The sequence below is a fragment of the Molothrus ater genome, chromosome 1, assembly GCF_012460135.2.
Source record: "Molothrus ater isolate BHLD 08-10-18 breed brown headed cowbird chromosome 1, BPBGC_Mater_1.1, whole genome shotgun sequence".
Lineage (NCBI taxonomy): Eukaryota > Metazoa > Chordata > Aves > Passeriformes > Icteridae > Molothrus > Molothrus ater.
In genome coordinates, this window is record NC_050478.2 from 45,413,224 (window position 1) to 45,423,070 (window position 9,847).

The 9,847-nt window shown below is 44.4% G+C and overlaps 1 protein-coding gene across 1 annotated transcript in view; it reads right to left on the reverse strand.

The window, feature by feature from the left end:
- Nucleotides 1-8,051, reverse strand: part of TRAK1 (trafficking kinesin protein 1) — a 125,928-nt gene extending 117,877 nt beyond the window's left edge. The window contains exon 1 of the mRNA XM_036378789.2: nucleotides 7,845-8,051. The gene's annotated coding sequence lies outside the window, so the exon portion shown is untranslated. The remainder of the gene's footprint in view (nucleotides 1-7,844) is intronic.
- Nucleotides 8,052-9,847: the final 1,796 nt, after the last annotated feature.

The following is a 9,847-nucleotide window of genomic DNA, read 5'->3' on the forward strand; positions in this document are numbered from 1 at the left end:
AACATTTCTAGATTTAATACATTACTCATTCCATAAAATTATCTGTATTTATTTTTAAAGACAGTAGTACTCCCATGAAAAAAAACAAAAAATTATGTTATTGCCCTTTTTTCCAAGTCAAAAATCGTACTTCCCTCCTCTCTTTCCTGCTATTCAGTATAATAGTACAGAGGGACATCAATGAGAAAAACTTTCAATTTTCTTCCTTTATGTCAACATACAGCAGATGTCCTCTGAAAGCTGATAAATAGTACAAAATGGGTGCAGTGTTTACTTTTGGAGGGCGGATGTTAGTAAGTCAGGCTCAAGAAACTGAGACTGCCTTACCTTGAACATTCATCAGTGAGCAAAGTGAGATAACTGTGTGTCTTGCAAGTGCTCTGATCCCAGCCTGTGGAATCCCAGGCTCCCATTCTGAACATTGATATTTTTCATAGCAATATCCCATTTTCAGCTTAACAGTCCACCTATCTTACTAAAATAACTACTGTGAAAGTAGCACCATCTTATTCTGCACAACCCATCTGCTTGACATGTGCTTAACTTCTGTAAAATGCACTCAAATTACTTGAGCAAGTTGTCCACTCCTCAAGGAAAAGTCTTCTGGGCCACCTGGAATTTTTCTTTTGTAAGAGAATTAGTAATGCACACTATCAACCTTAGTAGTGTAAGAAAAAAAAAGTGCAGGTGCAGCACACATGTCTACTGAGGTTGCTGCCTGTTTCACATGCCCTGTCAGGCCCTAAATAGCTGCAGAATGCGCCAATCCACTGACCCCAAGAGACTGACAGCCTTTACACAGAGATTCACAAGAACTGGATTTAATTCTAGTACTGACATGAACTCCTGAATTACCTCAAATATCTTGCTGCCCCACTTCATCCATTGCACAGTAAGAGAAAATTGGTTTTCGTGATTCATAAAACAAACTTGGTTCATTAGAAGTTCACATTGAATATTTTGCAGCTTTTGCAAAGGGCACAGTATCTAGGAAAGCTGCATTTGCCTGAGGTACAACACTTCCTAAACGAAACCTCATTTAATAGATAAAAGCAGTACAAGTGAATGTCATGGAGAAATCAATGATCTCTATAGAAAAAAAATATAGAAAAACATACATCCAATAATTTGACAGTACATACATCTTTGGACTTTGGGACAAAGGACTCAGCCAGATAAATGCAATATTTAACCTTTCTCAGCCTCTTCATTCTAATGGCTTTTGATGTCTTGCAAAATCACAGTTTTTGAAGAAGCCACTAGAAGGTAAAATTCTTGTGAGCTAATACAAGAGTAATTAAAGGTTACAAACATTTCAGACAATCAGAAAAAGCATTTTCAGTTGAGATTGCCTTATATTGGAAACATGTGGCTCTCAGGTCAGTCACAACTCACTGGGTGAAGACATAACATGCTTATCTATAATCTGATAACATTACATGACCCTCAGGAAATACAGTCATAAAGGACTGATCTTAATATGGCTTTCACATGTGCAGGTTTGCAGAATTCATTACAAGACCAAAAGCTCCAAGAAGATAATATTTTTGGTTAATCCTGGTCTCCACCCCCTCCACTAATACTTGGATGTGATTATTACTGCAGTATTACCTGAACACAACAGAAGCCCACAATTTTTTTCTGACATCACTGCCATTTGTGACTACAGCAGAAGATCTACCACAAAAACACATGTTAAAAGAAAGATTGATTCCCACCTCATCACTTTATATCAACAGTGCTTAATACCTCCTCAGAAATAGCCATTATGAGCAGACAGCTGCAGAGAAAGAAATTCCATTTAAAACAAGTTTAAAGGACAGTCTAAGGATTTTGACATTGTTCCAATGCCTTCCAATTCTGCTAATTTTACAGGTTTCACTGTGGCAATAGGTTTGCATAGATTTGAACCGCAAGGTTTCTGCTTACTGCAGAGGAGTGCCTGCTGCTCCCCTGCAAAGTATGCAACTGTGCAGTATCTGATAGTGAAATTAGGCCTTCTGGGACAGGCAATGTTGTTAGTAACACAAGCTCCACTTACATCAACATTAAAAAGGACAGTCTAAGTCTTCATTTCCCATAGCTGACATTGATGAGATTAAAAAAAAAAAAATACCCCTCTATTGAAACAAAACTGCACTTCAGTCCCCCTAGGACACCAAATTGTGGCTGCTGTCAGACCATAATTCATACAGGGTCCTGATTTGCTTGAAATTAGATTCCAATATGACATTACCAGCAGCTGACTTTAAAAAGATGAAATTTAGAATTTATGCAAACATACAATGCAAAAATGCACTGATTGATTCCAATTTGCAGTAGCCAACTAAGCTCTTCAAAGAGGCACATGTAACTAATTCAATGTCTCCATAGTTTTCATTCTTCCTCTCTAGGCTATAAAAGTTTCCACTGTATGAACATTTTCCTAACCTTTGGTTTCTATTAAAAGATGGAACGAGTCAACTCAGCATTAAACTTCATTGAAAACTAACAATGAGCAGTTTTTCTGTGTTTTATTTGAAGCATGGAATTATTAAATAGCAGAGCAGGGGGTTCACACATTTTTTCCTTAAACTGGGAAACCAGATGAGAGATGATCTCTCCCCTCTAGTGGGCACTGGTGAAGCCACACCCTCGGTACTGTGTCCAGTTCTGGGTTCTCCAGAACAAGAAAAAGATGAACATACTGGAAAGAGGACAGTGCCTGGCCACTAAGAGAAAGAAGATCAGGGCATTTCTCCTATGACAAGAGGCTGAAAGAGCTGTGACTGACAGTGGGAGATCAGAAGGTTCAGGGAGATCTCATCAATGGGTATAAATACCTGCAAGGAGGGAGGACAGAGCCAGGCTCTTTCTTTCAGTGGTTCCTAGACACGACCAGAGTGATGGGCACAGACTGAAACATGACTAGCTCCCTCTGAACATCCAGGAACATTTTTTCCCTTTGGGAGTGACCAGGCACTGTCTGAGGTTGCTCAGGGAGGCAATGGAGTCTCCAGCCTTGGAGATATTCAGATGCTGTTGTAACACAGACCTGTGCCAAGTGCTCTAGGATGACCCTGCTTGAGCAAGCAAGTTGGACCTCCAGAAATCCCTTCCAACCTTAACCATGCTGTGATCCACCAAAGAAGCAACCTTTCTACAGAGCTCAGTATTTCTCTCTTCTATTCATACAGGTACTTAGAACCAAGAACATGACATAAGCACAAATATATGCAGCAAGTTATTGTCAGCTTCAGCATCTCATCTACCAACATGCAACTAGCCTTGGTTATATCAGAGCTTGGAGTGTAGCAGTTTCAAAATCAGCTCATATTCACTAAAGACTACTCTCTCCTGACACCAAAGTCCCATCCAGTTTCTACTATTGCTTCCTTTGCTCCCTGCTAACAGCTGCTCAGCTGCCCAGGATGGACAGTCTGAAAATTAACCTCAAAACCAGTTCTTGTCTGCATCAAGGACTTGATTCCAAGCACCATAATATGGAAGGGGATAGAGGAGAGAATCCAAAACCATGGGAAAATTTGCTTTGCTGGGCAGCATCATGGTGCAATGTCAAAACAAGCTAAAATGACACTTTGCAAGGGCTTTTAAACCAAGCTCTTCCCACATTTCCTTCCTTCTTTCTAATATTCTGCTATAGTGCTCTGAACTTTTGCTATAAACTCAAGCAAAACCAACAGGGCTCTACCATATTAATCTATCACTATCATTACCAAAAAAAACCCCAAATACGCACACAATAAAATATGACAGTTATAGACCATCAGTCTCATTTGGGTTTTCAGCATCTAATGGACAGCAAGGTTAGACAATCCTGTCCAGAGGAGCTGCAAGATAAGGCAAAGAATCAGCTTCAGTACAGCCACTCACTGATTTACTAAAGCAAATCTGCCAACATAATTGAATCTAAGAATTATCTCTCAGCTAATCTGTTTGTACTATCAATAAGCCTCTTAGCTGGTCAACCATAATCAGGATGACTACATGGCATGACTTTTTGCACCCTAATCAATAGGCTCCAATAAAAACAGAAGCATTGATGATTCAAAGTTCAAATAGAGGACAGTTTTAGACAAAGATTAGTATCAGTGAACTCCTGAAATTAACTTAGGAAACATCATGCTATTCACTACAAAGTAAAATAAAAGTGCTTGTAAACTCACAGCTATCTCAGTTGAACCACAGAGTAAGCAGGAAGACTTTGAATCAGACACCAACTGGTATCTTGGAAAGCCTATGTTAACAGGAAGTTCATTCTCAAGATTTTTATCTCTCCAAGTAGCACTGATCCCACAACTGAATACACAAAATTGAGGCCTCCATACAGGTGCAGCACTCCAAGGTGTCAGTGGCATTGCCTGTGGAGTTTTAATGATACGTAAATGACCAGGGTAACATACCTTTACAGCACAGGCACTGCAGACCACACACCAGTTTTACAATTCCAGCTTCATACAATAACTGAGCTGCCTACAACTGACTTGCCATTGCTGTCATTTAGTGACTAGAAAGTAGTTCTCTTACTTACTATGTTTATTTATTATTATTTAGTGACTAGAAAGTAGTTCTCTTACTTACTATGTTTTGGTGATAACTCTGAAAGCCACTTGGTGTGCAGTCACTATCCAGAACCTGTTCCTTTTCAAAGACTTTCTGAAGAACACAAGTGACAATCTCATTCCCAGCAGAATCAAAGAACAACATGAGCATCCTAGGGCATGATGCCAGTATGCCTTTGGTCATTTTACATGCAATTTAAGCATATTTACTCTTAAATGTTGATCTTGGTGGCATCACTAAGCTTCTTATGGAGGCAGGACTGCCAGGTACATCTGGAGAAAAGGAATAGTTCAAAAAGGAAAACAGTAGCTGTGCTTTTTCCTCTTGGTCAGAAAAATGTATTGATAGGTAGGTTTTTACAGCTAGTTCTATGTCCATACTGTGCTTATCATGATTCCCGACAGTACAGACCAGCTCTACCGGTTAGGCTATTCTTGCATTAATATGGAACTATTGGGAAATAAGTAGTGTGTGAAGTCAAATGACAGTTTTGTAAGAGTTAAAACAGTGTTATTCAAAAATACACCAATTAAGTACCCAGCCTAATACTGGAGACTTATTAGAACAGGCACTCATTTTTACTGAGGCAGAGGGAAAGCTATACGGTTCAAAATTTTAAACAAAGAATACACAATTCTCTGCAAATTAACAAGAAACCACCAATCTTGACTTGAGTATCACAACATACAACACCTAGACAACCCAAAACAAATTATGTCCTACAAATGTTATTTCTGGTCCTGGCAGAAGGAGCACTTAAACCAACCCCAACTCTGGAAATCAACAAAATTTAAAGATTTAGGGAAGAAATATATTTCCAACAAATGTAACTCATACACTGCCTTTGTGCTTAATTATCTCTCCTCTCCCAAGGAAAATTTTAAATAACATAGGAAACTGCTTTGAAGAAAAATGTGTACAGCTTTTAGAAAGGGCAATGGGTTTGATTTTAACCTCTTCCTTTCAATATTCAATATTCCTTCTGAGAATCCTTTCTACAGAACTATTTTTTAAAAAAAAGTATCTTCCATTCAGTTTACTGTCTATCACAGCAGATACAGTGACAAGTTTTAGCATTTTCCCTTTTCAATATTATAGCAACAACAGTAAGAAACAATAATATTGATCAAGTACGCATTTAAAACAAAAATATTTAACCTGCACTAATTTCTGCAGTACTAATCTCATTATTCTATCCCAAAGCAGATTGGCTAGAGTATAAATAAAATCCTCAGAGCACGCTGAAAGATTAGGATCGAATTACTTCTACAAAAGCAGCTGATAATCTGTTACAGGAGACAGAATGTGTGAAGCAGCAAGGAGCTCAGGCGTGAACTGCAGCAGAGAGGAACAACAGAAGTTCCCACCAGTTCCAGGCAAATCATTCCGATCTGTTCTTGCTCTCTGGTACATGCAAGTTCGCTTACTCCCACCAGCTCACACCTGTGTTCCACAAACTGTCAGAGTGCCAAGTTAACAACCATTAACATTCAGGCAAAACTTCTGTATCACATCCTGGTCCTGCCTCATTAGTCAGGACTCTGGATTAAATTAGTCAGACGCTCAGAGGCTGCTGCAGCAGCTGGATATTTCACTGGGATTTTAAGCACCCACATATCAAACATGGGGCATCACATACATAAATGCATGTGCCTAATCACATTAATGCCTCCCTGGCATATTGTTGTGCTGCCCAGTGCTCTAGAACAGGCACCAAGTTGCAGTATGATTTTTTTATTCATAATTGAACAAAAGATGAAGAGATGATTTTTGTCTGGTACGGGATTTTTTTGCACTAGAGCCAGAGATCCTACTTCTTTCCACTACTGTCATCCATCATTCAGTTCAATCTGCTGGCAAGTGCGAGTTCATTCATGCAACTGACAGAAAGTTTTGTTTTACTTCAACAGAAATTTACATTCTATCCATTCTATCTGTTCATACAGCCGTCTGGTCTTCACTCAGTAGTTCACATTAAAAGCTGAAAACTCTTGCCTTCCTCTAGGATTTTTACCATCCTGGTTTTCCTCATTTGCAATGATGCTCATTGAAAAACAGTGAAGTAAGCTTAATGGCTTAATATAATTTTCTTATTGTCATCACAGGTTGCTCTGACTCAGTCAAAACAGGTTACAGCGCCTCAGAGAAGGCACGGTTTTGTGAATACAGTCCCTGGGCTTGGAGAGAACGCTCCTTCCCCTCCTCCAAGCTTCTTCTCGTAACTCCAAAAGAGCCCTACGAGGACAAACACGTTTAAACCCAGAGTAATTCCAGCACAGGTAGAAGGCAGGGCACTACAAACAGTACATGCAACTGTGTATCCACACAGCAGTAAAACAGGCACATATGGCAAACTGGTCATCATAACTGCTGTTTGGTTTTGTTTTAACTTTTTGTTGTTGTTTGCTTTTTTTGGTGGTTTTTTTTTTTTCTGCTGCTTTCCTGATTGCAAAAACCATTACACCCACGACTTAATCTCAGCGGACTGAAAGGTTCAAATAAGGTTACAGATTGCAAGGCAGAAAAAAGTGTCCACACGGAGACTTCTCCTGAAGTCAGAGAGAGGGAGAACATGAACCCTGGCTCCCACTCTTTAACAGATGTTCCATTTCTTTGGAAATTTCCTAACTCTTCCCTAATTTTACCTGAAAAAAAAACTCCCCTATAGATGAAGTTTCAAAATCGTCAGATGCAAACCAAAAGAGCCACCAAGATCTCAAACTTGCTAAAAATCCATAATGGAATATTTTAGTCATTTTAAACAGTGGAATGCTGCCAAAAGCTATCCATAATCCCCAACGCTGAAGAAAAAGAGTCAGTATTTGCAAGTCCCTCTTGCAATGGCTAGAAAACTACTTCTGCATGCAGGGGCCCTTGTATCTGAGAACAGCAGCAGTTTAGCTGCAAGTAATGCAGAGGCACAATTCTGAGAGCGATTCTTGACCTTCGGTACGCAATTTACTCATGTGCTTCTTTCCTTTCAGGGCGCGGAAGGGACAAAAGAGCACAGGCAGCAGAGCCAGGCGCAGCGCCCGCCCCCGAGCCAGCCGGCTGTGAAGGTCGAGGGGCCCGAGGAGAAGGAAGAGCGGCTGCACCTTGCTCACCCCCGTTCCGCAGCTCGCCGAGCGCTGCAGGCCTCGCCCGCGCACCGCAGCTCCGGCAGGACCCCCCGCACCCGCTCGCTCCTCTGGGGGCGAGCGGGGCCAGAGGCGGCCGCGCCGGTGCCGCCGCGCATCCCCGCCCGCCCCGCACCGTCCCCCCGCGCCCTCCGCCGCACTCACCCCGCTCCGGGCCCCCCGGGCGGCGGGGCGCGGGCGGCGGCGCCCCCGCGGGCCGGGGGAGCCTCGCTGCCGGCGGCGGCCACCTCCGGGCTGCTTCCCCCCTCACGGCTCGCCCCCGGCCCGCGCCGCTGAGAGGCCGCGGCGTGCGGGGCGGGCAGAGCGCAGGGGCTGCAGTGGCCGGCTGGCTGCTGCTGCTTCTCTCTCCTCCTGCCGTCGCCTCATGTGCCCTCCTCCTCCCGGGTCTCTGCCGCCAGGCCGCCGCCGCTCCAGCTCCCCGCTCTCCAGCGGTGCCCGGGGACCGCTGCGAACCCCTCCGGCCGGGCGGCAGCGCACGTGGGGCGGCCGCCGGGCGCTCTCCGCCGCCGCTGCCGGGCGCGGGGCTCCTGCGGCCCTGCAGCCTCCTCAGGAGGCGGGGCGGCGCGGACACCTCGGGGGTGCAGCGCCGCCCGCCGCCGGCGGGGCAGCAGGAAGGGGCGGGAGGCTGGGAACGTCGCCGGCGGCCACCTCGGCGGCCGCTGGCTCGGTAGTCGCAGCGCTCCCTTTCCCGCCCCCCGGAGGCCATTACCTCATGGCCCAGCCCTGCCGCGGAGGAGGGGCCGAGCGTCGCCCGGCAACCGGCCCCCTGCCGCGGGACGGGCTGGGCAAGCCGGGGACCAGGATGCCCGCGGGGGGCGGGAGGGGTTGTGGCCGTGCGGAGCAGCTCGAGCGCGGCCGCGGGCAGCGCTGCTCGGCACTGCTCCCACCGCTCCTGGGACGCGCACGACCGACCTGGGCTGGTTTGGGAGGTGGAGAGGGCAAGAATGATTACAGGGATGTGTTAAACAGCAGAAAATCCTCAAAGGAAATATTACTATGAATGTGCCATATACAGAGAAATGTCTCAAGTCCAAGTTCTTTTCCATTCTTTTTGGTGGTGCCCCGTGACAGGACAAGGAGCAATGGCCATAAACTAAATCACGGGAAGTTTCAACTGAACATGAGGAGGAACTTCTTTACATTGAGGGTGGCAGAGCACTGAACAGGCTGCCCAGGGAGGTCGTGGAATCTCCCTCTCTGGATACATTCAAAACGCTCCTGGATGCGTTCCTGTGTAACCTGCTCTCGCTCACCCTACCTTGGCAGGGGGGTTGGACAAGATGATCTACAGAGGTCCCTTCCAAACCTATCCTGTGAAAAATGTAAAAATTATGAGGGGGGAAAAAGTGACAAACCCAGAACAAATCAGGGCTTTATATATTTGCAACTCACAGAACTATTTATTGGAGAAAGGTTTGACTGTTTTTGTCTGCTGGCAAGAGAGGAATAGAACTGTGTTCAAGGTTACAGCTGGTAAGACCAAAAAAAAAGTTGCAGTCGTGCTGGTGGTGACAGGATTCCAGAAGCATGGAATAACCTCCAGAGAGTGGAAATGAATTCAGGGCTTGACCCCAAATAATCCATAAAAAGAAATGATCCAACCCTTCACAGATGCAAACAAAGAGAATCCCAGATGGGGATGCATGCTTTTGGGTGGCAGAAAAGAGAGGAGAAATATTGCAAGGGCAACAAGATTCTCAGGCAGCAGCCTTCTGAGCAGGCATGTCTACAGAGCAAATCCCCTGCTAGTGATTTAAATAGGGCATATGAGTCAACCTAAAAGCTTGGTGCTGCTGCCAAAAGGAACAGGCTGCTCTCCCCACTTCTCCTGTGGAGGACCAAGGCACTCCTGGTTTTCCCAAGGACTGGTTCTGCTTCTTAGGATTCCTCAGTGAATGACTCAGTTAACTAACCTCACACAGAACTAACTGTATTTTTTCCTTGTTGGTTTTCTGCCCCGTTACTGAACTGATTCACCCTAACATCATAGAAATATGGAGTGAGCACAAAAGATGAGTTGAAACCATTAGTCTGGGAGGAAAGGGACACACCCCTCTGGTAACCTTGCACTCTTAAATCATCTCAGTAGTCTCATCTAAATCCTCCCTAAAATAGAAAGTCCATGTTACTGCTAAGAAATCTAACAA